Source organism: Ambystoma mexicanum, chromosome 7p, assembly GCF_040938575.1.
Source record: "Ambystoma mexicanum isolate Mex_15411 chromosome 7p, UKY_AmexF1_1, whole genome shotgun sequence".
NCBI classification, from domain to species: Eukaryota; Metazoa; Chordata; class Amphibia; order Caudata; family Ambystomatidae; genus Ambystoma; species Ambystoma mexicanum.
Window position 1 is genome coordinate 62,164,592 of NC_090939.1, and position 23,053 is coordinate 62,187,644.

At 46.4% G+C, this 23,053-nt stretch overlaps 1 long non-coding RNA gene across 1 annotated transcript in view; it reads right to left on the reverse strand.

Moving 5' to 3' along the window:
* Positions 1-8,642, reverse strand: part of LOC138526502 (uncharacterized) — a 399,203-nt gene extending 390,561 nt beyond the window's left edge. Inside the window, exon 1 of the long non-coding RNA XR_011283588.1 lies at positions 8,296-8,642. This is a non-coding gene — a long non-coding RNA (uncharacterized lncRNA). The remainder of the gene's footprint in view (positions 1-8,295) is intronic.
* Positions 8,643-23,053: the final 14,411 nt, after the last annotated feature.

A 23,053-nucleotide genomic window follows, 5' to 3' on the forward strand; every position in this document is an offset into this window, starting at 1 on the left:
TTCTGTGGGATCACCTCCCCGTACTGTGGGATCACCTCGAAGTACTGTGGGATCACCTCGAAGTACTGTGGGATCACCTCCCCGTACTGTAGGATCACCTCCCCGTACTGTAGGATCACCTCCCCATACTGTGGGATCACCTCCCCATACTGTGGGATCACCTCCCCGTACTGTGGGATCACCTCCCCGTACTGTGGGATCACCTCCTGGTACTGTGTTTGACTAAGTATCCTGCGGTGCTTGAACCAGTGGGGATAAAATAACTGCCTTGTATGAGTGTAATCTCCAGCCGCCACTCTCCGTGGCAGACACAGCGTTCGGTGTCAGGTTGGGTATCGGTGAATCCTGAGGGGACACTTCCATTATAAATGATTCAAGGTCAGCGGCAGAATTGTGTGTTAATATTCCCCTCAAATCTGTGTGAGGGAATGAGCAAATCAGGGGTGGTTCAGCCAGTCTTAAAGGCTTCATGGAGCTCTCTGTGGTGTATTCTTTTGGCACAATTTATGAGAAAAATTATTTAAAACATCCATCAGAAGCCACTTCCCCAACAGTACATTGGAGCATTTTACAACACAGTTAAATGATGCCGCTGCCCTCAATATATGACAGTATTTCCACTGTAAAATAGTTTCATGATGCCAGCGCACAAGATATAAGCCAGCGTTGCCCTGTAAAACACTATTTTATCATTACTGTGCCCACTATAGAAGCAGGCCTTGCCAGTGTAAAACACTGTCATAATGCCTATGCTCACACTGTAAACCAGCATTGCCACAGTAAAACACTATTTTATCATTACTGTGCCCACTATAGAAGCAGGCCTTGCCAGTGTAAAACACTGTCATAATGCCTATGCTCACACTGTAAGCCAGCATTGCCACAGTAAAACACTATTTTATCATTACTGTGCCCACTATAGAAGCAGGCCTTGCCAGTGTAAAACACTGTCATAATGCCTATGCTCACACTGTAAGCCAGCATTGCCACAGTAAAACACTATTTTATCATTACTGTGCCCACTATAGAAGCAGGCCTTGCCAGTGTAAAACACTGTCATAATGCCTATGCTCACACTGTAAGCCAGCATTGCCACAGTAAAACACGTTCATAATGCTAGGGCAGCTCCCTACCGCATCAAGCAAACACATATGCTCACAAATACTCTCAGGCACACACAACTACACATCTCAAGAAATATACAACTCACATTGTTTTCACTGAGACAAAAAGAAAGCTTAACGGTGCATATTCCCTTAGTCATTTTATGCTGCTAATGTAAGGCTTCTGTATCACAGGTGCTTGTATTATTCAACTTTTGACTTTAAATGCTCCTTTTGACCTCAGAGTCCTTGAGTTGACCTCAAGGGAATGTGACGAATAAAAGCATAACTGTATCACACCTGCCATAGAGCAGGGTCAAAGCTCTGATTTCCAGTAATGTCCTTGAGAGCAGGGAATGTGTGAGCTACAGCCTTAGAGGGTCAGAGGCCTACATGCGGAGCCCAAACATTGTACCTGCTTAAGTACAGGGTGTAAAAGCAGAGAGGTTAAGTTGCCCCATGTTTTATTTATTATTATGCTTTTTATATTCTGTCCACAGACAGTCAAAGAAAGGGTGCTGGAAAGATGGCACTGCAGGCATTTGACATGGCAATTTATACAAAACAGGCTACTTCCTAGTCGCGTACTTTGCAAACTAAGAAACAATTTTGCAAAGGTGTAGGCTTTTGGTTTTAAAATAGGGACCATTATAGCACAAAAAGTGTTTCCGAGCTGTCCCCAGGTATGTCAGAGGGACACTGAAGTCAGTGGATTTGGTTAGCCCAACTCCCTCCTTCACAAGATACACGGAGCATCCAGTCAACGACAAGTTCAAACTGTGGTTTATTACAGGCAAAACCAACAGGGATCAGCACAGGAACAGAGAAAATCCATGCACATCTCACTCTTCCTCAGCTTGCAGGCTGGTTTTACACTACAATTATGTGAGAGTGATCGGCCCTTCTCCAGAAAACCTACCAGGCCACACGATTGGATTTTGAGTATTTTACCACCTATAGTGAACTATATAAATGTTACTCTACTGGCTCTTGCATGTCAGGTGGCTGGCCTGGTCCATCCCTACGTTACTATCTATAACAATGGCTTACCACTGGTTCTTTCCTGTTGCTACCCACCCCTGGGGTACTAAACTGTGATTGGCTAGAGCTGACGCCTCCCAGGCCTGGGACCCACAACGGTTCTCACCTCTCTGTGTACCTTTTCAAGGTAACAAGAATGACTATGTGTCTGCATTGTAACTTCTGTGTACTACCTTAGCTCAGGAGAGTGCTATCCGGATCGGCGCAACACTTGTATCATATTGTTGCATACTTGCCACTATCTGCAGCTAGCAGTTTGGGACCAGTGCTCCTTTGGTGATTAAAATAAGTAAATTGTATGTATCAGGTAGTTCAATATATTAAGTATTGCGTTAGCATGCATTCAGCCAATCTGCAACAGCAAAGCTGGTTCTGGGACCAGATTACAGAAACTTTGCATTGGTGCAAGTGCAAAGTTTGCACAGTATTAGCACTAGGGCATAGTTTGCCTTATTTCTAAAAAACACTGGGACACATTAAAAAACCATTGCACCTCGACAAGTGCAGATTGGCATATTAAAAGCACCAGGGCTAAAATTGCCCTAGTGCTAAAAAGATACATTTCTGATGCATTTCTTTATCAGGGCAAAGTTTGCCTTAGTGCTAATACCATTCCGTATTTGCACTAGGGCAAACTTTGCCGTGGTGCAAACAGGTAGTGAAAATGCATCTTTTTTGCACTATGGCAATTTTAGCCCTGATGCTTTTAATATGCCAATCTGCACTTGTCGAGGTGCAGTGTTTTTTTAATGTGTCCCATTGTTTAAAAATAGGGCAACGTTTGCCCTAGTGCTAATTCCGTGCAAACTTTGCAGTTGCACCGGTGGAATGTTTTGTAATCTGGCCCCAGGTGTTTCTTCTGTGTATGTGTGTCCAGGCCCTCAGGTGACACTCACTACACATACTTAGAATGTATAACACTCATGTGTCTACGTCCTCACTATATTTGTTCAGGCAGGCATATAGAAAGACAAAGCATGCTAGCCTGAGGGGTAGAGGGTGGATGGGCGCACCAGGACAGCAAGGGGTGACTCAGAGGGGGGCTGTTGACCCTCCCACCTTAACTTTAGCTCCACCACTGACCAACCTCCCTCTTGGTATGTTTCCACCAGAGGGGTCAACATCACTCTTGACAAGTTGGACACCATATGACAGGCCCTCGTAATCCAAATGTAATCCCTCTACCTGCATGTGATGTCCCCCATAGAGCGGCTGATCTAACTCAAGTTACACAATACCCAAAACTGCCCCCAAATACGTGCACATATAGCATAGCCAAATGAGCAAAAACATGCAACAAGCAAACCTATAGACACTCCGCAAGAAGGCCAAAGGTAATCATGAAGGGAATGCACAATAAAGTATTTCATCTGGCTGCCCTGATGTAGAGACATGTATGTAAAATATTGGGCCTTCACTCTGCGGCCGCTTGTGAGTTATTATAAAGGCAAAGTTATTCCGACTTTCGTATATCGATTGATCTTAAATCTACTGTTGATGAGGAGAGGTAATTACTGACGGGCCCATTGGTCAACACTCACCCTCGAAAACTTGTAATACAAGATAGCTGCACCGTGTGAGGACTGGGTCAATTAGTTGCTGGGTATGGCCTCGGATCTGTAGTCTCTTATCAGGAAAAGCTATGGCACCCTCTGGTTCCGAATGACATCAGGCGGTGGTACAGCTTCGCGTCTGTCTGGCCACGTGTTGGTCCACCGTGAATCTGCTTCAGTTCTCAGTCTTTTTGTGCATTTGATTCTGTGTTAGCTTAGCCTCCCGCATGGGCCTCTCTTATCTTGAACTTCACTGGCGGGCTGGCGTGCTCTGAAGTTGGAGCCTCGTGAGCTCATGCTCACCTCCCCTTCTCTGGTTGACCTCGATTTCCCCGGCATGAGCTTGTTAAGTTTCGATCCTGCTCTTTTCCTCAGCTTGGACCTAGATGTGAAACTCAGCCAGTTGGGCCTGGGCTGCCTGGGCTTTCTTCTGCTCAAACAAAATGGAGCCACACGTGTACATTGTGCTGTATTGAGGTAGACATATATAGTTGGCGCATGCCGCTCTATTCTACTTAAGCATTGCAGGCAGTATCGATTACTTAGCATCTTGCGTTTCAAGCTTATTTACACACGTTCAATAAGGCAGTTGCTTCCGTCTTGTCTCATGGCACCATTCTCATACGTTTTCACAGTGTCTCTCCACTTCATCCATTACAATTCTCCTCGCAATTGTCGATACTGTTATGCATAGCTTTCAGTAGCCACTTCTGGTTGTTCTCGGGGCTGCCTAGGCCCTTAGTCTATTTCCATTGGCCTTCCATAAGACCTTCGGGGTCTCCTCGTGGACAGTCTGTAAATACTCGTCGTTTCATACCAATGGCAGGTACGGTTGTCTGATTGGGTACCGTGCTGCCCAGGGTTGCCACGTTATGGGCATTTCAACAGGTATTGATCTTCTAATGTACACAGGGCAGCGGCCCATTGCAGGTTCAGCTGTTCCTCGTACGTCACATACCACGGCATACCACGGCGAGTACCTTACTGGCAACTCGCACTGGGGGGGCGGGGGTGCAGGTCTTATCTGGGACCTCCTCTACACTACCTACTCATATTTCATTGGACAAGCTGGACAGCTATTTATGGAAGAAAACATTACATCTCCACAATTGTTTGCCAATTTCATTCATTAGAGTTTAATTGGAGATACAATCTTTAGACTGTTTCCTATAAAAAACTAATGGTATTTCATAAAATTGTAAATCCTCAGAGGAACTCTTTGTATGTTGATTTGAAGGCACTTCCTCTGTCTTAAAAGGTATTGGGAATGTTTAATAAAGTTAGAGAAAAATAGGTTCCAATTGTAAAGATCTAATATCCAACACAAATAGGGTAAAAACTAAAGTAAAATTATGGGACTGATGTCAACAGAATGAGGACATTCGGAAATATAAAATGTATGAACACTATAAGGAATTTGAGAACAAAATGAACATTTTATACGGATATTTGATGGTATTTCCAGACAGAAGAATGTGAATAACTTATTTAAGATGCATGCTAAATATGCTAAGTACAGTGGATATCATGGGGCCACGTAGGGGGATTGAGCCCAAAGATAGAATATGCTGGCTATACAAACTTATCCTGGCGTGTCCAATCACTGAGCTGCGCAGGATACACGGGTTAGTCCAATTTGCATCCGATCTGTCTACGGATCGAGCTGACAGATTATGGCGGCTATTCACAAACATGTAATTATTGCACTTGTCCATTTTATTAAGGCTTTTATATGATCTTTGGAGAGTCCTTCATATATGGGTTATAGAAGTATGTTTTAGTGTATATGTGGCATTTAAATTGTATAACTGAGTAACAGTAACATTTGCACATGCATTAAATAAGGTGGGCGATAATGTGTTATGAAAAGGACTGTTGAATATATATCCTGGTTTTAATAATAATGTGTTGTGGGATGCATTGAGAGTTGTTGATATGAATGGTGTTAAATTGATGTGTAAGGCTTTGTAAACCGAAACGCATAAATACATTCATTTAAAGAAGCAGACACTCTGAGGACGTTAGCCTACTGGAGCCCACAAAGGACCTGTACCCCCTCACATCATCTGATCTTAAAAAGTGCAGGATAAGTAAGCGTTGCAGATATTTTGCTTGAGCTGCTCACTTTGCTTCATTGAATTCCTCTCTTTTGTCCACCGTCTCCTAGCGGATGTCGTTGCCGGAGGTCATGCTTCATTTCTGCAATGCATATCAATATGTTCCTTCACCGGGTACCGCATGAGTCTGACGAAGCAATGCCTGGGTTTGTTTGGGTTTGGGATTGCTGATCCAGATAGTCTGTGTGATTTTTCTATTGGGTTTGAATTGGGGGAGATCCAGTAACAACTGTAGTTGTCGCAGTAGGAAGGCTCTCGGATCTTGGCCTTGACTTTTTTCTGGAAAGCCTGGGATTCACAGATTGTGTCTATAGCAGTGATTTTCAGTGTCCTCTGTGCAGGTCCCAGCGTCTCCTTAGATTTTGAATATTTAGTTTCCAGCCACGCCAGCCCATTCTCCAAGCTTGAGATTGTCCCCTCCACATTGCTCAATATGACTGGTAATTGCATTCAGTTTACCGTCCAGCTCATGCATTTTGCTGTACAGCCTCGGCTCATCTTTTCTAACGTCTGGATGACTCTATCCTGTTTTCCACCAGGGACATCATCACTATCCATGGAGTCTGTGGGGCCATTCCCTCACCTGGGCTACTAGGTGGCGCAGCCGCGACTATTGCATCACAGTAAAGGTAGGGAGAAATGGCATATGAGGAGGAACACACAGCTTGCAGCTGTGGTTTGGTTATTTGCCCACCCATTGCCTGCCCATGGCCATGATAATCCCTATGGCCATTCCAATATACTTCTAGCCCCTCTACGGCCAAAACGTCATGGGAATTATTTGTCCACGCTTTAATCAAGCCTTACCATTGAAGTGCCTTACAGTGTTGTTTTCAAAGCAGTCTTCTGAGACTTAATGAGTTAATTGGAGCTGTCATTGGCACACCATCACCTCCCTTTCCCCTCACTCTCTGGCTGGCCTCCCTTGGCTCTCCTCCTATCCCCACCTGCGAGGCCAAGAACCTTGGTGTCACCTTTGATTACACACTCTCCTTCTCCGCCTACATCATTGATGTATCAAAAAAGTCAAACTTCCTACTGCACCTCTTCAGAGGTATTCTTCCTTTCCTCTCATTCCGCCAGAAGCTCACTGTCTCCCAAGCTCTGGTTCTCTCTAAGTTGGACTATTCCAACAGCCTCTTTCTTAATCTACCTGCCTCTACTCTCTCCCCTTTGCAACTTATCCAGAACAGGACTGCGAGACTTGTCCTTGGCCTCAAGCCCTGGGATCGTATCTCTCCAGCTCTGAAATCTCTCCATTGGCTCCCAGTGGATGCAAGGATTACATTCAAAACCCTCTGCATTGTCCACAAGGCTTTATGGGGCCTGGGTCCAACATACCTTCAGCTATTCCTCTGCAAATACCTCCCATCCCAAGCACTCCACTCCTCTACCTCTAACTCCCTCAGGGTCAATCGTTTCTCAAAGAAACAAGCTGGGGGTATATCTCTGTCTTTGGCTCGGGCCTCCCTCTGGAACAGCCTCCCTGCCACTCTAAAACTTGAAGAGAACCATCTCCGTTTCCGGAAGCACCTCAAAACCTTCCTCTTTGCTTCTGCCTTCTCCCCTCCACTACTGATTCTACTCTCCCTCGGCACCATGCACCTGGCCACCCTCTGTCCTCCAGGCCCAGGTACCTGCTCACCCTGCCACCCTCTCACACTGCCTCCGGGCCACCCCCTGCACTGGGGTCTGTATCTGAACCCATACAGCCCTCCCCTTTTCTTCCTGCACTTTCAGACCTACACGCCTGCTGCCATAAACCCAGCACTTGCCACTTGCTGGCTTCAATCCCATTGTTTGTTGCCTTTTTATTTATTATTTTATTATTATTTTAGTTTTTTCCTCCTCGCTACGCACTCTCCTTTTGTTCCCCCTTTCATGTACTTCCCCCCTCCCCCTCTACCCTGCACTTGCACTTTCTCAATGTCATTGGGCCTAGTAAGATCGTTGTTTTTGTTCTCCCCTGTCTTGTCGCGCTCTGAAACACTTGTGTATGAGCGCGATAGAAATAAAATATCAATATCAACATCAAAAGCCGCTACTGGTGTAATGAAAATATCTTAACCAGGTCTGCCTTCACCCATTTGATTTATTAGCACTATGTGTGTCCTTCACTGAAGTCCTGTTACAAAAATAAAAACAGTTTTGGCTTGCGTATATGTATTAGACATTTGCCAGGCACTGTCATTATATACCCAAGTACTAGCGCCAGTCTGCAGCAGCTACCATTGATGGCTAGTTAATGCCACCATGGCAGAACCGGGCAAATGCATTTCCCATGCCTCGACAAACGCCCAAACTATTGGCATTGCCAATGCTTGTAATGTTATGTGTTTAGGGTCTGTGTGTCCAGTGCATGCACGTCATTTCGTTTCGTTTCATATCTCCTGGTTTTATTAAATACAATAAATAGTTAATTATTTCTGCCCTGAAAGTTGATCAGTATGCCACGCTCCCCTACCAGATTTCTGGACCCACCTGCCATGAACAGTGATGCCCATCGTTGCCCATCGATGCATATGTTCAAGGTCATGAATAAAGGGGAGGCTTGAATCCGTCCCTTAATGGGCGAAAGGCGTGGGGAGGGGTGTTAGAACTACTGAGAGTCCCCTGCAAAGTCGGGAACCCATTTCCGAAGCTAGGAAGCCAGGAGTTATTCCCGGGGGTAGTACGTTCAGGCGAGAACACACTCTCCGCCTCAGAAAGAAGTGCCGAGAAATGGGAGAAAACCTTCTTCATTAACTTCCGAGTCGCAGAAGAGTACCGTTCACCTCCAGAGAGGCCTCCTCTAAGACAGGCGCGCGCACGAGGAAAACGTGCAGGTGCGCGAGTCTGCGCGAGAAATGGGCCGGCCCTGGTGGGCACGGGCACTTTGCCTTCAGAGGCCCACAGACAGGACAGCATAGGATCTGCATGGCCACTCCCCCTACTCGAAACATTAACCAAGATGGCGTAACCCACCATACTTTCCGGCAGAGTGCGCGAGTTAGGTCCCAGGACGAATCCAGAGGCAAAAGGAAAATAGATTTCCTCTTTCAAACGTGGTTTACAGCCAGTCCACGAGAAACATGTAAAGCTGGAGACCGAGTAGCAGGAATAAAGAGCCCAGGGAGGGGAAACGATGGTGAATACCCTTCAATCCTCCTAACTCTGACGCTATACGCATACATGCCAACCCCCCCAGTTAGGCGGGAGACACCCGATTATCCTGTAGAAAAAGTTGCTATTTTTTACTGTCTTCCGTCTAAAAGATCCCTGACCCCAATGCAATTCAATGGGGAAATGTCATGCTCCCGATTTTCGTGAACAATTCTCTCTCTCAGAGGAACTAAACGGTTGCATGTATGCACGGGAGGAGGGGCGGGGGGATTTCTAAGGACACTCAGTACGATTGAGAACTGCGCCCACCTAAGCTGAATGGACAAATGCAGAACGCCTGCCTTCGCAACCCGTGCCCACAGAATGCAGGTTAAACCCTACAGAATCCTCTGGGAGACAATAAGTGGCATGACGCGCGCACACACAGGTGACGTGATAGCTTCCTAGGAGAAGGATAATGCAGGACCCATATATGCAAAGTCCTGTGATACCTTTGGAGACCTATATATATAGTCCATGATAACTTGATGGTCAGAGCCGGCGGCACGCAATGACCAAGGCCGGGAATCCTCAGACCTCCTCAGGGAAACTATGGTGCAAACTCAGACAGCGAATGGCAAGCCCTCAATTGTTGAGCTACCTCCAGAATTCCAGCCCAGAGAGGTGTTGCAAGAGGGGGCTAGATGTGCTATAGCCCCGGGTCTTTTAGTTGTAGCCCGGATAGAAGCTCAGAGGCTACTGCCAAAAGGCTAGCTAGCCCCGAGTCCCGACATTAGCGTAGCCCCAGATCTTTTCCAGACCTAGCAATACCCCTGTGGGGGAGACCATGAGTCAGAGGAGACCCTCAACAGCGACTCAACAATCACCAAAGAGAAGCTCTCTTGAAAAGTGCCTCATCACAAAGGGAGAGACCGGCTTGGGTTGAGGGGAGTTGGTCTCGATGGTAGAGCTGGCACTGGTGGAGAGGGTTTCATTAATAGAGCGTTGTAAGGCAGGCTGCAGCGGTAACAGCCTTGTAGCCGAAGCCAAGGTAGGCCCCAGTGATATGATAGGTTATTTAGGAATAGGACTAAATTACTGAGGTAGAAAAGTCTGAGTACCAAAGGTCTGACCCCCATTTGTTCGCATATGTATATGTGGGGGGCGGGGGTAAAATTAATAAAACTGTATAGGCGTAAGGTTGGGGGATTTGGGGGGTCTTCCCCACATGTGTATGCGAACAAATGGGGGGAAAAACAGGACTTTTGGTAGTCGGATTTTTCAACTCGGCCATTTCACGCAGATCCGGTTATGTATAACGTGCTTGATACCCAGAGATTTCTAAGCACAGACCTGGGGATCGAACCTGTGTTGCTGAGTGTTCCAAGACGAGCACGTTGCCCCTGAACTATCCTCTTGAGATCCAAAGTGAAGCAAGGTCCACTGTGAGGCTTTAGGGCGAGGTGTGCAAGTGCTTTGCGAAAGAGGCAGGTTGCAGCAGGAATCCCGGCACATGGAGAGCAGAGATAAGCTGTCCTAGAACATGGGGTACATCCCTGTGTTCCAGGATGCTGACTGGCTGGCAAATAACAAGGACAAGTCTCCCAGAAGGCTCTGTACTGGGAATGTACAGATGTTTAGTAGAGAAGGATGACACGGCCAGCAGAGTCCCTGTCAAAACCATATGTTCCTGGGCATATTTAAACAATTAGAATCCTAGATAAAAATTATAAAAAAGTTAGGGGAATAGTCAATAGCCCATCTACGCCTAAAGATTAGGTCTGAGAGGGGCTAAGAAAATAATCGCTGGTCCACCATCTCCATTCACCTTCAAAAAATGTTTGGGAGAACAGCTACCGAATATTGGGGCATTAATACACTGCAAGGCGGGTAATGGGCAGCCATCCTGATTTAAGGAAGTGAGTGCTGCCACCGAATGTAGTGTGAACGGGCTGCGACCGTACCTGTCCTGACAGAGATTGTAGGATTGTTCTAAGCAGAGGTGGAAGTGTAATAGAAATCAGTGGCACGGCGTACCACCAGTTCATTTCTTTTTTACAGTGCGTACCTTCAGGTCAAAGGGTCCGGAAAAGCGTCCTGATGCATTTTCTCTCTCCAGGGACAAATTAAGCATCAGCTTGGCTCAGATGATCAAGCAATACCCATTACCTGGATAATGGGTATTTGGTGGAATACTTGGGTCAGCTATGTAGTATTCGACCGAATAGTAATTTCACTTTTGGGTGCACCCTACTACATACAGATGCCTACTGGAAACTTCGGAGTGGATTAAGTATAAGGTAGGGAAATGGACTTGCCCAAAGTAGTGAATTTCAGTTTTGCTCAATTACTGTTTTATAAAAAATATTATCATTTATTAAAAGAAACAGATACAGTAGAATGAACATTAAAGCCTGACCTGTCATGGCCGGAATGACTTCCTCATTATACCTGTTGGAAAAATGTCATTTTTTATCTGCCGACACTATTTGCAGCCCAATGCAGTACTAACTTAATGCAGTTCTGTGATGTTGTTTTGGGGAAATTTGCTGGAGGACCATTTGTTTCCATTTTTTTTAAACACATTTCCTCGCAAGTAAAATGCAGGGGGGAGACCCCTGCGCCCCTCCAACCCCCCACCATAATTAAATACCTAACCCCAAACCCCCATATCTTCTTGCGAGGAAATGTGTTTAAAAATTGCAAACAAGTGGGCCTCGAGCAAATGGGCCTGGAAAAAAAAATGGGCAAGAATGAATTAATGCCAGTCACAATATGTTTCAGCTGTGTTTGAAATTGTGTGTTTTAGTGTTGATGAGAAAACTAACAAACATGTTCTAACGAGTTGTACGTCTCCAGTAGTATCTTGTTCAATTTGCATACACAGTTAAATAAAATATTTCTATTTTTAATATATTGTTTGGATATTTCTATCGTTATGACTCTAATGCCATCTTTTAAATTATTTTAAGCATTGTCTATTCAACCCCCAATGCAACAAGAGCGACAAACCAAAGGTCCAGCCCGGACCTTCCCTGCCACTCCTCATACCCCCACACCCCCTGCCATCCCACTACCACCACTGGTTCTAACAGTGCTGTGAGATGCGATGAAAGCAGTGTGATGTGGGAACTGTCAAATTGGTGCATTGATCAGATGTCAGAAATGCATCTTATAATGGAATAGAGCCCCCCCCCCCCCCCAACACCACCACAACTGTATAGAGTATATGAATGGTAGCAGTTACATGACAGATTCATTTATTTACTAGCTGTTCCCTGCGTAACATACGCTGTTCAAGCATATCTTAAAGGTCAATATTGGTCGGTATTTCATGGGTCACTTCTGTACCCCTTCTTAAATATCTGAATTACCACTCATGGTTTCCAGGAAGGGGGTGTGAGTCCTTGTGACTTATTAATGGTCATTGAAAAGGCTAGACATATTGGAAACTGTCTTCTTTTTAATTTGAAAGGTATATTGGTATCAGATTGACTGGAAGGTATGCGCGTTATAAGAACAGTATCTAAGTTTAATCCATCAATTACACAGGCCTCTATGATGTGTCTTAATAGATGCGTAATTGTCAATCTTGTTGCATTGTAGAGTCCCTGTGATGGCATAAGATTATGTAGTAGTATAATTACAGCACCTACTTTCAGATTTAGCTTGTGCGAAGGCATTCGTCCTACAGCGTTTCACTCTTTCGAGACTGAAACATTGAGCCAGTAATTAACTGAAGTGGGGGTAGAAAGAAATAAATTGAAATTATTATGAATGTTTGCGATATTGAAAGGTGAAGGTGACCGTGTAGATCCATGCTCATTCTGCTTGTTAAAATTATAGCTGTTGTTTTGAAGTGGAAGGGCACACAAGAGGTGCACTTTGCCATTTGGACAGCAGAGGACAAGCTAACACTGATACATTGCATCATCTGAGTACGGAAACATACCTAAGCATTTTATATTTATAGATTTATTGTTAGAGTTTAAGTCCCCTACAATGATGTATTCATTTTGAGGTGCTCCAAGGGGGTGAGGAGAGAGCACAATGAAGGAAGAAGATGCATCAGATCATTAGAAGGGTGAAATCATTAGGAGGGTGAGGGCATTCACAGCCCTGCGAAACTGTAGATAAGAAAAGTGCAGTGGAAAAGCAACAGAGAAATTGCTACATGCACAAACTAGTCCAAAACGTTATTAAGCAAAGGTTAGAAAAGTCAGTCAGTCAAGAACAGCAAAGCAGCGTGCAAGTTCAGGGATGTGTGAGCCATAGTATATAAAGTTCATAATTTCATGAGGGCTTCAGAGTGACAATCCATATGAAAAAAGTGGTGACCCCTTGCACAGCCACAGTGATGCAAAGTCAAGTGTCAAAATGCTTTTTTTAAAATAACCTTTGAGGTGCTTCCTAAAACACAGGTGGTTCTCTTTGCTTCTGAAAGCTGTTAGTCAGTTGTACCGAGACAGTGGTTTCTTCTCTTCTGCTTGAAGCAGGTTCCACCAAGTCGCCAACATCTGCATTGTACGAAGCAAATGATTTTGAATTTTATTCCATTGCCTCAGACGGGGGGATTGCAATCTTTGTCTCTCCAGAGTGTCTTGGACTGCAACTCCCATCACCGCTAGCCAGCACAGGTAATGGGGTAGGATTGTGGGAGTTGTAGTCCAAAAGGTTCTGGATAGATCCCAAAGTTTCAGTCCCAGCATAGGTTTGTGCACCTGAAGCTGGTATATTCTGTTTTTGGGAGGCTTCAATAAACTCATTACAATCATCTAAGTAGGATAGGAACATGGCTTTTACCACTTTGATTTTATGGAATTTGTTCAAGAAAGGCAGGACTTACTTGAGCAGGTGCAGTAGAACGTGAGATTTTTTGACGAGATCATGAACTTGATGGGAAAAAGGGGAGGTGCCCATCAAAGATAAAGCCAAGTGTGCGCGGTGAAAGGGGAACTCATATTCCTAGGTCAGGAAAGGGGGGCTGGCAAGCAATGGAAGAGCCGATGACAATGGTCTACTTCTTCTTTCCATTCAGGCAAAGCCTGGTGTTCGTCATCCAATCTTGGATATGGACGAGATAAAACGAGATGTGGGTGTGGCCATTGCAGAGCCCTCTAGTATGAAGCCCATCTGTGCATCGTCACCATACATTTATTTTAGTTTCGACGTTTAGAATGTTCTGACTCACAGGGGTGCAGCGTCAAAGCACCTGGGAAAATGGAAACATGACATCAGGAACTATACAAAGATGTGACACATATAGAAGAAATAGTAGGCATGGGATGAGGGTACATGGCAAATAAATAAATAGCTACCTGGTTTGGTCTCAGAAGAAATCCCAAAGAAGTCATATCACTAGTGTCCATTTTAGTTGCTTGCCATTGGGGGAAGTAAACGCAATAGAGCGGGACTGCATATTCATGCTGGTTGCCCTGTATGCGGTGCTGTTCGGGAGGATCTGGCGCTTTTCTTGCTGTTTTGTTCCTGCTATGCTAGGCTAAGGAGGTGGTTGTTGGTTCCCGTTCTTAGAGAATTAAACTTTAATCAGCACGGCCCAGGGCTTCTCTTCCTGCTGAGGGTGGAAGCTCCTTTGACATCCTGGGCCCTGTCGACGTATTTACGTAGGGCATTGAAAATGCGTCAGAAGAACACACAAGGAAAACATGCCTTTTAGGAAGCTATTGAAGCACAGTCTCCCACTGGGAAGGTGGCCAGAGTTTGGGGGTCTGCTGTTATTGCGCTCTATCTTAGGGGGTTGGCCGAGTTTTACATTTTTTTAATGTTTTTATATGTTTATTTTATCTAATTGTGTTTCATATCTTGTGATTGTTACCTTTATGGGTATTTATATCTGAATAAAGTTGTATTGACTGGCTTTAACCAGGTTGTCGTTAGGCTGTCAACCTGTGATGATCCTAGTGGACTTGAAGGTACACATTTGTTTAAGTAAGGGTTCAGCTATTTTGAAGCAATGTTATGGAGGATCTGTAAAGTAACACAGTTAATTTGGTGTGATATTCCCTTTGCAATGTGGATCCAGTTGAGGGTTTTCAGGACTGAGCCTGAGTGACACAAACAGGTCTGGCTGTTCTCCTTTGGTAAATTGCAGTTGGTTTAGGTGATTTGTGCTTAGTCCTAGATACAGACGATATTACAGTAGCCACTGAAGGGTTGTTGGCGAGTTGGGTATGTAGGTAAATCACTGACTCCTGGGAGAAAACGAAAGAGGTTCAAGGGAAGGCTATCATTGAACAGTTGACGATTGTTTACAGTGTTTAATTATTGATGAATTGCAAGGAAAGTGATTAATTGCTGTGGTTTTAGAAATGTGTTTTGTATTTGTAATTGTATAAGTATTTGTGTAAAACCTTTTTTAAGTGTTAGCTCTTTTATATTTCGTGCTAGAAAGTGTATACATGAAAGTATGTATTGATGCTATATGTGTTTGCTTGATGAGATGAATGATAGGTGCTAATAAGCATGAACATGTGTATTTGTTAATTTTCATTTATGAACTAAATACATATAATAACTAAATAAATACATAAAAAACAAAACCTCTCGTGTAGGAGGAACCTAACGAAGCTGCATTTGACATCTGGTAGCATTATTATTGAGTGACTTATAGTGTTTTCTGTCTCATTTCGTGCCCAAGGGTCTCAAGGAATTAGATCTCTGTCATCATATAGGGTACTTTCGCCATGCCCAAATTACTGGACTACCCAGGCATACTCTAGCTGTTCTGTCTATGCCCCCACCTACCTATCTGTGCATGCCCCCGAGAGGGTAAGCCCTTGCCAGCTAGCCTGTGCTTGCCCGCTGACCCTGTGTCCACCCAAACATCTTCAGGGGTCCCCATCATTTGGGAACCTTCTCAGCCCATGCCTGCTGGTCTTTGAGGGGCTGAACTCGTGCCCAGTGGCCTCTCCTATCCTTTCTCCCAAGGCCCAGCTGTGCCAAGCAAACATCGCCCCTCTCCAGTCCTGGCTCTCCGGGGCAGAACAGGTGCCCCTGTGCGAGTCCTGAAGAGCGGTGCTGCGGCCCTGGGAACCACCTGCCTTCTCCCTTTCTCTGCTCTCACAATGCTCTGAATCAGGCTTCCTTGGCATTGTCTGGTGTGACAATATGTGGGACTAGAACACATACAAAGCATCCTTTATGCATGGCCGACTCACAAACAAAAGTCTGTCTTCATTATGCATATACATATACGTATAGAGAGAGAGAGACAAATGACCAGTGTGTGTACACAAGTTCCCCACATTGGCGTGTGCATGAAGAGGGTGGCTCCCTTTGTGAGTGAGGACAAAGTACCGGTGCTGCACCCTTGCTGTGGTTAGCTTTGAGGAGAGGACACCCAATAGCAGCCTGCTGGGGGCCGGCCTGGGGAGAGACGCTCAATAAAACACATTACAATTCCACAGAACACTGCAAGCTGGACACGTGGTCTCTTCCTCTCTAGGGCTTCATTAGGACCCAGGCGGTAAGGGGTTTACGGCGGCGTAAACAGCGCCGACCCTTACCGCCTGATTCCGAGGTCCCTTAGCGCCATGGCGGATTTAACACCTGCTTTTAGCAGGTGTTAAAATCCATGGCGCTAAGGGACCATGTTGTTAATTACGCCACCGTAATTTACGGTGGCTTAATTAACGCCTTCCCCACTCCCATTATGCCCTATGGGGCAAAAATGGGAATGGGGAAGGGTAAATGGGGATTGGGGACTTACCGCCCCGCCGACCTCGGAATGGGGCGGTAAGTCCGCCAACCACCATGGCGTAAACGTAGTTTACGCCATGGTGGTAAAGGTACGACCCAGGCGGTAACTTACCGCCTGGGTCGTAATGAGGCCCATGTCACGCGGAGTGCTCATTCCACCCAGTGCCGAATTACCACGTTAGGCCAAGCAGGCACCGGCCTATGGGCCCCACCCTTTTTAGGGCCCCCGCGACAACGTATCAAAATAAAGAGGTGCAGAAAACTAAAAACCTACTAGAAGATAATTTGCGAGGTGGAGGGGGGGCGACATTTCCACTGCTTCATGGCCTCCAGTCTCCACAGGGGTTAATCCGGCATTGCTTCTGCCATTGGAAGGCTGCTCTCTACTCAAACTTTGATACACCACATTGAAAGATATTCATTTTTCGAATCCTAAATGCACGGTGCAAAACATTACAATCTCCAGGAGTCTCTTGGGTCGATCCCCAGCTCCGGACTGAAAAACGGAGAGTACGTCACTCAAGCGGTCCTTTTCCTTCCCATGTGTAGCCTGCCCGCCAGCACGATGCTTACTGCAAAAGGCAGATGGGACTCCCTTTGGGGCGCTGGTACTTGTTTTTTCCCTTTTTATGGGAAAGCGGTTTCGCCACATTAACAAATAACTACAAACCTAAAATGGCTGCCAGGCAAATAGAAAACAAGTAATGCGTGTCTTAATGGGGTTTACAAAGTTCAACCTGGCTGGGAAGCAACAGAGCGCTGTACACAGGGGACACACCCAGGGAAGACAAGAAGATGGTAGGTTTGGGGGAAGGGATGTTTTTTGAGAAGGGAAAGGGGAGTCCAGGGAAGATGGTGGACGGAGAAGAGAGACAATCCGGCCACGGAGGAAAGTAGGCAGTTACTGGCTACACACGCCTGCGTTCCTGGCCATCTGATTGGTTAGCGCTTGCTAATATGTGAACACCTGAACATTCAGCTGTTTGAATAACTGCATGTGCCTAGTTTTCAGTGTTATCACGTGTATGCTAAGGTTTTTGTGTATTTTAGTCTCTCAAAATGAGACTATTATCCAGCGCACCTCTGTGCAATCATTGAACTTTACAACATAAATAAATACATGGTTGTTTTAGACTGCGGGGTCTTGTATTCGGATATTTATTTTCAGTGTGGTAAAGGCAGAGTCGTTTGTTATGAGATATGTAACTCTTAGACCTGGGCTCCTGAACCTATTCTGGTGTGGAATCTGGGAGGATTGACCCTCAGGGCTTTGAGATATCCAACTCTCAGGCCTGGGCTCCTGAGATTATTCTGGTGGGGAATCTGTGAGGGGTGACCCTCAGGGTTATGAGATCTGTAACTCTCAGGCCTGGGCTCCTGAACTTATTCTGGTGGGGAATCTGGGAGGAGTGACCCTCAGGGCTATGAGATCTGTAACTCTCAGGCCTGGGCTCCTCGGATTATTCTGGAGGGGAATCTGTGAGGAGTGAACCTCAGGGCTATGAGATCTGTAACTCTCAGGCCTGGGCTCCTGAGCTTATTCTGGGAGGGGTGGCCCTCAGGGTTATGAGATCTGTAACTCTCAGGCCTGGTCTCCTGAGATTATTCTGGTGAGGAATCTGGGAGGAGTGACCCTCAGGGCTATGAGATCCGTAACTCTCAGGCCTGGGCTCCTCGGATTATTCTGGAGGGGAATCTGTGAGGAGTGAACCTCAGGGCTATGAGATCTGTAACTCTCAGGCCTGGGCTCCTGAGAGTAATCTGGTAAGGAATCTGGGAGGAGTGACCCCAGGGCTATGAGATCTGTAACTCTCAGGCCTGGGCTCCTGAGATTATTCTGGTGTGGAATCTGGGAGGGGTGGCCCTCAGGGTTATGAGATCTGTAACTCTCAGTACAGGAACCCTGACCTTATTCTGGGAGGGGGGGGCCCTCAGGGTTATGAGATCTGTAACTCTCAGGCCTGGGCTCCTGAGCTTATTCTGGGAGGGGTGGCCCTCAGGGTTATGAGATCTGTAACTCTCAGGCCTGGTCTCCTGAGATTATTCTGGTGAGGAATCTGGGAGGAGTGACCCTCAGGGCTATGAGATCCGTAACTCTCAGGCCTGGGCTCCTGAGATTATTCTGGTGAGGAATCTGGGAGGAGTGACCCTCAGGGCTATGAGATCTGTAACTCTCAGGCCTGGGCTCCTCAGATTATTCTGGTGAGGAATCTGTGAGGGGTGACCCTCAGGGCTATGAGATCCGTCACTCTCAAAACTGGGCTCCTGAGATTATTCTGGTGAGGAATCTGGGAGGAGTGACCCCAGGGCTATGAGATCTGTAACTCTCAGGCCTGGGCTCCTGAGATTATTCTGGTGTGGAATCTGGGAGGGGTGGCCCTCAGGGTTATGAGATCTGTAACTCTCAGGCCTGGGCTCCTGAGATTATTCTGGTGAGGAATCTGGGAGGAGTGACCCTCAGGGCTATGAGATCCGTAACTCTCAGGCCTGGGCACCTGAGATTATTCTGGTGAGGAATCTGGGAGGAGTGACCCTCAGGGCTATGAGATCTGTAACTCTCAGGCCTGGGCTCCTGCGAGTAATTTGGTAAGGAATCTGGGAGGAGTGACTCATGGCTATGAGATCTGTAACTCTCAGGCCTGGGCTCCTGAGATTATTCTGGTGAGGAATCTGGGAGGAGTGACCCTCAGGGCTATGAGATCCGTAACTCTCAGGCCTGGGCTCCTGAGATTATTCTGGTGAGGAATCTGGGAGGAGTGGCCCTCAGGGCTATGAGATCTGTAACTCTCAGGCCTGGGCTCCTCGGATTATTCTGGTGAGGAATCTGTGAGGAGTGACCCTCAGGGCTATGAGAGCCGTAACTCTCAGGCCTGGGCTCCTGAGAGTAATCTGGTAAGGAATCTGGGAGGAGTGACTCTCATGGCTATGAGATCCGTAACTCTCAGGCCTGGGCTCCTGAGATTATTCTGGTGAGGAATCTGGGAGGAGTGACCCCAGGGTTATGAGATCTGTAACTCTCAGTACAGGAACCCTGACCGTATCCTGGGAGGGGTGGCCCTCAGGGCTATGAGATCTGTAACTCTCAGGCCTGGGCTCCTGAGCTTATTCTGGGAGGGGTGGCCCTCAGGGTTATGAGATCTGTAACTCTCAGGCCTGGGCTCCTGAGTTTATTCTGGGAGGGGTGGCCCCCAGGGTTATGAGATCTGTAACTCTCAGTTTTAGTACCCTGAGCTTATTTTGGCTGAGGATCTGGGAGGAGTGACACGCTGGACAATGCGATCTGTAACCCTCAGGGCCAACACTAAGATCTGTAACTCTCAGGCCTGGGCTCCTGGGCTTATTCTGGTAGGGAGTTTGGGTGTGGAAACCCTAATGGCTATGAGATCTGTAACTCTCAGGCCCGGACTCCTGAGATTCTTTTAGTAGGGAATGTGTGAAGGGTTACCCCCAGGCCTATGGGATCTGTACATCTCTGACCTGGGCTTTTAAGCTAATTCTGGTAGGGAATCTGGGTGGGGTGACCCTGAGGACTATGAGATCTGGAACGCTCAGGCCTGGAATCCTGATCTTATTCTGGTAGGGAATCTGGGAGGAGCTATAATATCTGTACATTTTAGACCTGGGCCCCTGAGCTTCTTCTGGTAGGTAATCTTGGAGCGTTGATCCTCAGGGCTATGAGATCTGTAACTCTCAGGCCTGAACTCCTGGGCTTATCCTGATAGGGAATTTGGGTGGGGTGACCATCAGGGCTATGAGATCTGTAAGTCTTAGGCCTGGGTTTCGGAGCTTTTCTGGGTGGGAATCTGGGATGGGTACCCTCAGGACCATGAAATCTGTATGTCTTAGAACTGGGCTCCTGAGCTTCTTCTGGTAGGTAATCTGGGTAGGGTGACCCTCAGGGCTATGATATCGGTAACTCTCAGTTCTTGACTCCTGAGTTTATTCTGGTAGGGAATCTGGGTCGGGTGACCCTCAGGGCTATGAGATCGGTAACTCTCAGTTCTTGACTCCTGAGCTCATTCTGGTAGGTAATCTGGGTGGGGTGACTCAGGCCTATGAGATCGGTAACTCTCCGTCCTGGGACCCATTTCCATTTAAATATCATTGGTACGAGGAGCTTTAGTTCAATTTCTTATACTTAATGTATTAATTGTTGAGCTTTTATACTTTGCTGAATTTCTACCATAGTGGTCTCAAAGAGTCTATCCTTGTCTGAGTTTTTATCATTGATAACCAAGGCTGCAACTACCAGAAGTGTTAGTTGGTTAAATTAAATCTTAGGACTGGAAAAGTGATGTCTTGCTGGCAAGGAGTCTGTCCCCTTACCACCCTTGGTCTGGAAGACCCGGCTATATATGTATTTATGTAGACTGTTTTTTATGTATTGCCAACACCAGAAGGTGGGTTGTTTTGGGCTTGTATACCTGTATAGTACTTCCATGGTGACGCTTGTCCAGTGTTTGGTAGGCTTTAAATGTCAGTGGGCTTGGCACAAGTCTTTGGACGAGGTGGCACCTCTCACTTCCTTTGTCGATGTCATGTGCTTGTCCATCCAGAGAAACCCATCCAGCAGACACTCTATGGCCTTGTCAAGATAACTTGGATGCCAGCTCTCCTTCACCTGGGAGATGGTCTGAAAGCGATTAAAAAACCTTTCCGCTGGAGGAAATTGCCAGTCCTAAGTGCCGGAAAGTAGTCATATTGCACATTTTAGAGGGGGCAGTGAGTGCAGGGGGACTAAGAAATTGATTAGCATGGGGTTGGCATTGGTGCAGTGGCATTTGGCATTTAAGTGTGGCAAGGACGGGATTGATATTGATATTATCTTTCTATCGCGCTCATGCACAAGTTTTTCAGAGCGCCACAAGGCAAGGGAGGGAAACAGGGGAGAACAAAACAGCGATCTTACTAGGCCCAGTAACATTGAGAACGCGCAAGTGCAGGGGACAGGGAAGTGGGAGAGTGCAAGGGGGAGGGGAGAAGTGGAAAGTGCTAAGCAGGGATAAAAACAACAACAAATGGTAGTGCAGCCAGTAGGGTGGCAAGTGCAGGGTTTAACATGCAGACAGGGGGTGTCTGATAAGTGCAGGTAAGGGGACTGTAGGGTTACAGATACTTGTGACCCAAGTGCAGGGGTTGCAGAGAGGCAGTGCGGGTGAGTGCATGGGTCGGCAGGGACCTGGGCCAGAAGTCAAGGGGTAACCAAGCGCAGGGTACCAAAACAGAACCATCAGCAGGGGAGAGGAGGAGCGAAGGCAGAAGCAAAGAGGAAGGTTTTGAGATGCTTCCGGAACTGGTTCTCCTCAAGGGATGCCATTGGTAGCTCCATGGATGGAAGGCATGGACTGATGCGGATCCTTGGAAGAGTTGGTATACCATAATAGAGGAAACGCTCAGACATTCTACAAGACCTGGGACACGTGAGACTAGGGGATGCTATGGGGTAGTAAGATGGTTGTGGCTGGGCGGCGGGCGGGTTGTGTACAGCGGGGCAAATTAAAAAAAAAATCTTTTGCCTGACTGGAAGTCTGCGATTATATTCTGATTGCATTCTCCATCTTTAAAAGAATTGCCCTTTGGAAGTTCAATGGCCTGTCACCAAATGTGGATGCCCGCCACACAAATGTGGTGGCACGAATATTCTGGATAGCCAGATAAACCAGTCTTTTGCCCAATGAATAGCATAGGATCCCATGCTCCACAGAGGCTGCGTGAGTGCCCGTTACACCCAGAGGAAGACTGGGGTAAAACACTTGCTACCAATCTCTTTAAAACATGAGTTAATTTCTAGTTACTCAGAAAAACAGCTGAGGGTTTTTGGAGAACCGACCAATAATAATGTCAAACTTAATTGTGTAGCACTGTGTCATCTCGCTCGCTCACTACCCTAGCGTGTAGTCGGAGGATAGCACAGGGGCAACGCGCTACTATTAGAAGCAAGACTATACAGAGCAACAGAGGATTGAATCCCGGATCCATGCTAAGAAACCAAACTCAGGTATGGCATTAGGCGTGTTATAAAAATACAAATAACACAGAAACAGTAGGGGAATGTCCGCAACTACACAATGATAGGCATTTGGTCACAATCCACCCTCTTCCACGGTCTTTTTTTTATCACAGGGAAAGATGCCAGCTGTCTGGTGAAACACCAATGTGTCCAGTTCTTGATGACATCATGAAAGTGCCACCTTGGTTCCTTGCTTTCCCGCATCACAGACACCCCCTCCTTTCCTCATATGTTGGCCTCAATGACATGTGCGGTGCTCTGTTGTTTGCTAGCTAAGTTCGGGCTGTACAAAACCTAAATACGAATACAAAATACAAATATAGGACTGAGCACACTAAGCACAACCTGGTTGAAGATGTCTAGGTGTGTGAGAAGGAGTTCTGAAAAGGCCAAGGTCAACTTTCCGAGGCCCACTGTCGCTAACAAGGC